We start from the raw sequence: 7,295 nt of genomic DNA, 5'->3' as shown, positions 1-7,295 counted from the left end.
CCATGTTTGAGTTGTGGTAAACAAAGGCGATGGTGCTTTAGAGGTTGTTTTTAGTACTCTGACCTGACAACATGTTAACATACATCTTCCAAAACTTTTTTTTTTAGGATATCTTTTTAGTCATAGAACCTTTTTGTTTCTGTAAACTCACAACTCCTCTAATATCAGTGCTCTGCCCCATTCATGACTCCAACCTTGGCCTTGTGTACACATTGTGTATAAAGACTACTCAGCAGAGCTGGCTGTACTCCTGCCTCAGCAGGTTTTAATCATGTTAGGCCTAAATAGAATGCAAGGTTTTAAAGCCAAAACAGCTGGATATGATAATCTGCTGTCACTATAAATAATTTTCCTCAACAAATCCCACTCCCAAAAATACCTGAAAGCGCACACACACACGCACACTCACACTGTAAAATCCAACTCCATCACTAAATAAAAGTCTTGCCGTGCCAATTAAAAATGGCATTACAAATTCTTACGTAAACAGTAAGCGCTCAAATCTGAAAATTGTCTATCTAGATACACATTAAACACCTGCTTGTCAGCAATAACTACTCCATTAACATTTTGTAACTTTATGTACCAGTGAGAGAAGGTTCAGACTTTCATACTTCATTTTCCTCTTGCTGTTGCAGAATAATACTGAAATGCCACTGTGCATATACACAACTTTGCTGCTACATGAGAACACCAGAGGAATATATGAATTTTGCATATCCTCTCATACTTTGCTCAGCAGTGTGACATATCTTGGAAAACAGGGCACTGTGGTAGATGAAATGGCTAAAATATTCTACTTGCTAGGGAATTTGTTTGGTACAGAAAGGAAAAATCAGGAAATGAACATTGATGAGCAGCTGCTTGGTAGAAGTATTGCTTCCTTCTGCAGGTGAAGAACCTTCACAGAGGGGTTCTTGTCCCCATAAATTCTACTGAGCTGTAGAACATGCTGTTATGTAAGTTGAATTTATTTATTGATTTACATATGTAACCAAAATAAGTATTTGTCTGGTGCTTCAGCTCTAATTGCTGAAGGAGGACCTAGTGTCAGGATTACTCTTCTGGCAGGGCTTGTTTCCCTCCATGATTTTTAGCACATAAGCATAATCTCAGTTAAATCCCTGAAGACAGATGTGTCCATGACCTTTGTGAAAGTGTAGAGAACATCAAAACAGTAATAGCTCTCTGTTTTACTGAATTGTGTACATTTTACTTTAAGGGACAAGCATTCTGAAAATCCTTGACATACATAAGTTATTAATAGCTTTCATATTCCTAAGATAACTTCTGGAAAATGTGCAGATTCCAATTATGATAGCACTGAATATAATCGTATTTTCTTCTTTCTTTACTAGACCCGTCAGAACCTAGGATTCAAGTGCTGAGTGTAGCCGACAGGTGTCCTTGTACCTCTGTCTGCATATGTTAAAGAATTTCCTATAAATTGCTTAGTGGTAGACTATACTAAACACTTCTCTTATTTGTGTTTATTTATGCACAGTAATGTTTTGTGAAATGGTGCTCCATTGTGATGATGTTGCTGGTCTTGCAATAGAATGATACTAAATATCTTTGAAGTCAAGTTAACTTTGATTATTTGCAGATACCTGCAGTTAGGTAAAAAAAAAGTACACTCATTGTGGAGTTAAAACTGAGATGTTCTCTGTGTTCAAGTAATAGCTCCAAAATGCCTGAACTAATACTTAATTAAAAGCCATGTCTCAAATTTAGGTACTTTGTCATTTGTGGGCTAGTATTTGTACAGGTTAAAGCACCTCAGTTTAGGTATATCCTGAATTAAAAGTTGGCGTGGTGACAGTACTTAAGAACTCATGCAGGCTTGGAGTAGTATGTGCTACTTTTAAAATGTCAGTCTTAATTGTGTAGAAGAGAAGTGACTGAAGAGCTGGATGCCCCTTGCCAACCACTGCATCCCAAAATAGGAAGGTTCGAGCTGCAATTGTGGTTTTCCTCTGAAGTAAAATATCTTGTACCTTGTAGCCCCTTTTCTGCCTCTCATTTTAGTGTTTATTGAAAACTTAAGTTGGGTTCAATGCACACTTGCCAATTCCAGGGACTGGTATAGCACCTATTTTGTAGATGTGCTAAGCATACTGACATGAACTCAGAGCTCTGTGTTCATGTTTTCAGTAAGAATTTGCTATTTCAAGCACATTTAGCAGCTGTATTTCCGAGAAACAAAGGGAGGGACTGATGTATTGCAGGCCACTTATCTAGAAAAGTGTCCCAAACAATTGTTTTCTGTCTGGATCCTGTGATGGGAGCTGGAAAGGCTGCTCTGGCCCTTCCCCAGAAATTCTACTTACTCTTTCATCCTACTGGATGATGAGGGAAAAGCCTAGAGGAGTCCTGCAGCTGGTTTGCAGTCTCACTGGGGTCACCTTGATCCCTGTGGAGCGCAGCCTGTGAAAGACAACACCGGCACGTTGTGTCTCAGGCGTCCTGCTGCCACCACTGCGCTTATCTCATCCAACTAATATTGACAAATGGCTGCTTCTCCTTTATTCTGGGTAACCCTTGTTCTTCAGATACATACAATTCAGTGCAGATATGTCAATACAACCTGAGCTTGTAACTTTCAGTCATGTACCGACCATCCCCTGGGGTCCTCTGGTGGATTTAAAGGTCGTCAGCAGGTAAGAGGTCACTGCTAGGCATGTTCCTACAAAACATGCATTGTTCCATCAGTGGTTTTGGGGCTTTCAAGTTGTTCAAGCTAATTTTAGAACAATAGAAAATTTAAATTTAAAAGTGTGCTTGCAAGACTTGGGGACACTAGGCTGAAAGGTTTCACTTTGAATTTGTAAATGTAAAAATTCTTTTCTATAATGGCATGGTTTAAAATAAGGTTTGAAAAAGAACTCCAAACTGTTGAACTTCCCTTTTCTTCCAAGATGCAGTTTAACTGATAAAAATGTGTAGTGTCTTTTTGCTTTGTTTCAACCCCATAATTTCAGAAGACTGTATTTTTTTCAGAAGATGACTCTTTGGTAAAGATTATTTGAGCAATGCAAGGCAAAATGAGCAGTGTTCATCTTCATGGTGAATACTGATATATTTTTAAGACAGTTTATTACTTCCTAGCTTTCTGCAGACCTATCTAGGGGACTTTGAGTCATGACCCTCAGCTGCTATAGGCTGGCTCAGCTCTCCAGGCACTTTCTCACTTCATACCATCCAAAGCTGTAGCTCTACTACTTCTGGCTTTGGGAGTGAGATGCCTGTTTACCAGCTGAAAATTTGACATGGCCCTAGGCTAAAACTTCAGACTCCAAACACATTTAAGCCTTGACTGCAGCAATAGGGTCCACATAATCTTGACCCTATGCTAACAAGGTGAGTACAGTTAATATTTCTAGAATGTCAGTGGAATTTTACAAGCTTAGTTTTCTAATGAGCAGCTATGAACTGAAGATAATTTTTTCTGCATATCTCTATTAAAGACAATTCTTATCCTTGTGGTTGAAGATCCTTAAATATCTCTAGAACTGAAAATGTAAACAGTGAAAATTTAAGATAGTTATTTTATTACACAGTTTCTGTTTTTAAGGATTTTTTAAATAATAGTAATTAGTCCTAAGGAGCAAATGTATCACGTTTCTTGTCAGAAACAACACTGATTTTACAGTTTCACAGAGAGAGCTAATGAACTGGCTAGTGTAGGTTGTAGAACAAGTAATACCTCTTGCTGGTTGAAATCTTGCATGTTAACCTCTTGTGGGAGCCAAGCTGGTCATGGTAGTGAGCAGCACAGAAATGATACCCATAGTGCAGCCTAAGGAAAGAAGCAGGTTATGATTGATTTACCAAAGCAATGCCATTATACCTCTTGTACCTCAAGGTTTTGTGACCCAGGCACTTGTACCAGGCACTTGTAATTAACTAATTAATAATTTGAATTACAGAGTCTAACTGTTTTGTGAAAATTGAGATCCCACTTTTCCTTTGAAAGTGGTACAGTACAAGGTATTTTGTGCCTCAAAGTAAAGATCCCTGCTAATTCTCTAGCTTCAGAAACTTTTCTACTATGGTCTATAAGAATGCCTTTCTAGTGCCAGTCCATGTACCTAGGCTTTCAAAAATTAGTCAGGATCTGCAGATCAATGAGATTCAGGCTTTATATGTTAAGAATTTTAAGCCAAATAGTGTTTTTTGTTTGGCTTTGGTGGTTTTGAGTATTCACAGTACACTTGGACTGTGTTTCTTTCTAGAGCTCTGATCTCAGAATTCCCTTTTGGTATTTAGAAGACCACATAACTGAGGAAAACTGCGAGATTCCTGAGCTGGCAATATTGGAATATCTATCTTAGCATACTGTTCATCTGTAATTCATGACTGTGAGACTTTGAAAGTTAAAGTATAGTGGTTGTGAGAGTTTGAGTCTCTCTGGTCAAGTTAAAAATGAACAAATGGAACAGCTGGGAATTCACTCACCCCCGTGAAGATAATTATTTAGAGAAATATATGAAAAAGATTTTCAGTCTTATCTACCTGGGTACTTTCCTCAAAATATCCATTGCTATATGCCATTTCATTCAAGGGTGTTTAGTTACAGGATGTAAATTTTTAATCCTATTTAAATAGTTAATTCAAATAAGAGTTGAATGAAAAAAGGTGAAAATGTTAGTACAGAGAATGGGTGTGTTTATTTTACCTTCCAACTGACAGCAGGTAAATAATATGATTTCTATTTTCAAATAGATTTTTTTCAGTAGTTTGAATGACAATAAACAAGATTCTTCTGACTTTGTGGTAAGAAAATAACAAGTATGATTACAAATCATGCTAGCTTTGATGTAATTAGCTACAGCTTGAGTGAATTTCTTACAAGAAACCCAACTCAGAGAGGTTTTGGCCCTGTGTAAGATTGGGGAAGCTGATTAATTTGTCATCTTGCCCACTGCCAGTCACCATCTGTTGCCCTGGCACTTTGTGGTAGTTTAAATGTAACAGCAACATCCCACAGGTGTAAGAAAAGCAGGAACAAAACAATAGTGAATCAGGACCGTGAAGTACTGCTGGGCAATACCTGGTTTGCAGTTGTACAAACACATTGTTCTTTCTGTTTAGAAGGAGAATTTGGCTCTGTTAGTGTTTGCCTAAGATTTATCAGACTTGACATAACAAAGATCTGCCTTTCTGATTAGGTCTGTACATCACAAAAATGTACACAAAAGCTGGAGTTATTCTTCAAGTGCTGTGCATACAGTTTGAAAGGTACATGACCTGTTGTCTTACTGTTAGTGGGCCCTACTAGTTCTTGCAGGCTTTCTCAGTGACAGACAGTTTAGAAACTTTGTATTTCTTTTAAACTAGAGCTGTATGAATTTCCTTGAGGAAAAAATTTGGCTGCGTCTCAGATATAAAGCAGGATTTTCATTCTGCCAAGGATTGCCAGCAAAGAATGGAATTATCCAGGAATGCCTTTTCATCATTATGCCAACATGGGCCTAAGAATGAATGAAAATTTAAGTTTAGTTTACTAATTTAAATGATCTTTTATATTTCTGCTGAAAAAGGAAGTCTTAAAATAATCAATTTTGAGATTAACTCTTTGGCTTCACACAACAGAGCACTGACAAATCTTGATGCAACCTGTTTTGATTTACCTCTTATAGCCAAGATATAATATCAATATCTTATTGATCTGCTGGTCATAAGGCACTTTTGAAATCTAGAATTTTAAAATTTCAGGATGAATGCAATAATCAACTGTTACTAGAGCTGTAACAGCTGTTTAGAGAGACGCTGAAGAAGAAACTATAGGAGGTGCCAGTTTTGCTAATAACATAGCTGCCCAATGAATGTTGCACTTCCCTTAGCAGCAAGAGAATGTTGTGTTGATTTCTCTGGAAGAGAGCCAAAATGCACATACAAATAGAGAAGTGGGTAGGGTGGAGCATCTTCAGCCTCAGCTGGTGGTAGAACCAGTACAGATAGGGACATTTGGAACAACACGTAGCTGAGCTGTGCACAGAATGTTTTAGCTGCCACCAACCAAGTAAGATGGAACTGTAAAAGTAAATCAGTGATTCGGGCTTTAATTCAGAAATAGTGACAGGTTTTTCAGTATTAGAATTAATGTTATTGTAGCTCTTCAGATTTTCTTCCCTCCTTCCCACTAGTAGGTTATGCTGCTGGCATTTTTGTTTTCCTGCTAGATGCTTTGTGCATTGTGGAATGAAGTTTTTAATGAAGGATTTATCTAAATCAGTTCTGTTACTCATGAAATATCTTTTTAACCACGTGTCCTTCATAGAGCTGTTACCTGGACTACTTGGCACAGACAGTACAAAATTTTGATTTCAGAAGATTTGGAAACTGGAACTGTGCCTCAACTCATGTAATTCAGCATAGTTCTACAGTGGTCTAAATGAGAATCTCAAAAAAAAAACCAACCAAAAAAAAAAAAAAAAACCACACAAAAAAAAACCACCCAGACTCTTTAAAAACATCATGCTGTCTCTGTCCACTACATGGATATGTAAGAGATTTTGTAAAAGGCAGTTACAGGATAACTTCACAGTACAGATCTTTGCTGAGCTGGGGCTGCTGTCCTGCAGCATGAGCACTTTTATCTAAACCACTTGAGCAATAGCCCCCAGGAATACACCTGTGACCAGTCACAATTTTCTCTGTTAAAAAGTGTTCATGAAATCACACTCTTTTTTGTGCATTAATCCTGCCTGGAACGGTAGACTAGACACAAATCCTTGTCTCAGCCTGTGGGAGGGATGGGGGCTGAGAGAAGCAGGTTGCCTAACTGGCTGCCAGCCGAAGGACTCATTCCAAGGTCCAGGAGCCTCGGCTCAGGAGATAGTGCCGGTGAGGAGTGTGCGGCACGGCCGTACCTGCGTGCCTGGCTGGGCCTGGACCTTGGCCTGCCTTATCCCTCCTGCCATCCCGAGGGTCAGGGCAGCTGGGTGTGGGGCAGACGGGCAAGCTGCCGCTACGTCGGGGACGGCAGCGGGAGCAATGACCCTGATGGCTGTGTGACACTTGGTCCCTGGACCGGGGCTGGTGGCAACCGGGAGTTTCGCATCCTCGCCAGCTGCCGGTCTCGGTCGGCCCCGCGCCACCTTCTGTGGTGACACGGGGTGGCGGGGAGCCCGCGGCTGCCCTCAGCCCCGGACGGCGGGGCTCAGCCGGCGCTCGGTGAGCGGCGCGGCCCGGCCCGGCCCGACGGCGCTGCGGGGACCGACGCCGCCCGCCCCGCGTCCCCAGTACGCCCCCCGGGGAGGGGCCGGGCGGGCGGGCCCCGCTCCCGCCCC

The sequence above is a fragment of the Passer domesticus genome, chromosome 4 (genome assembly GCF_036417665.1).
Source record: "Passer domesticus isolate bPasDom1 chromosome 4, bPasDom1.hap1, whole genome shotgun sequence".
In the NCBI taxonomy this organism is placed as follows: domain Eukaryota; kingdom Metazoa; phylum Chordata; class Aves; order Passeriformes; family Passeridae; genus Passer; species Passer domesticus.
The sequence above is the reverse complement of the archived record's forward strand: the minus strand, read 5'-3'. Positions refer to the sequence as shown.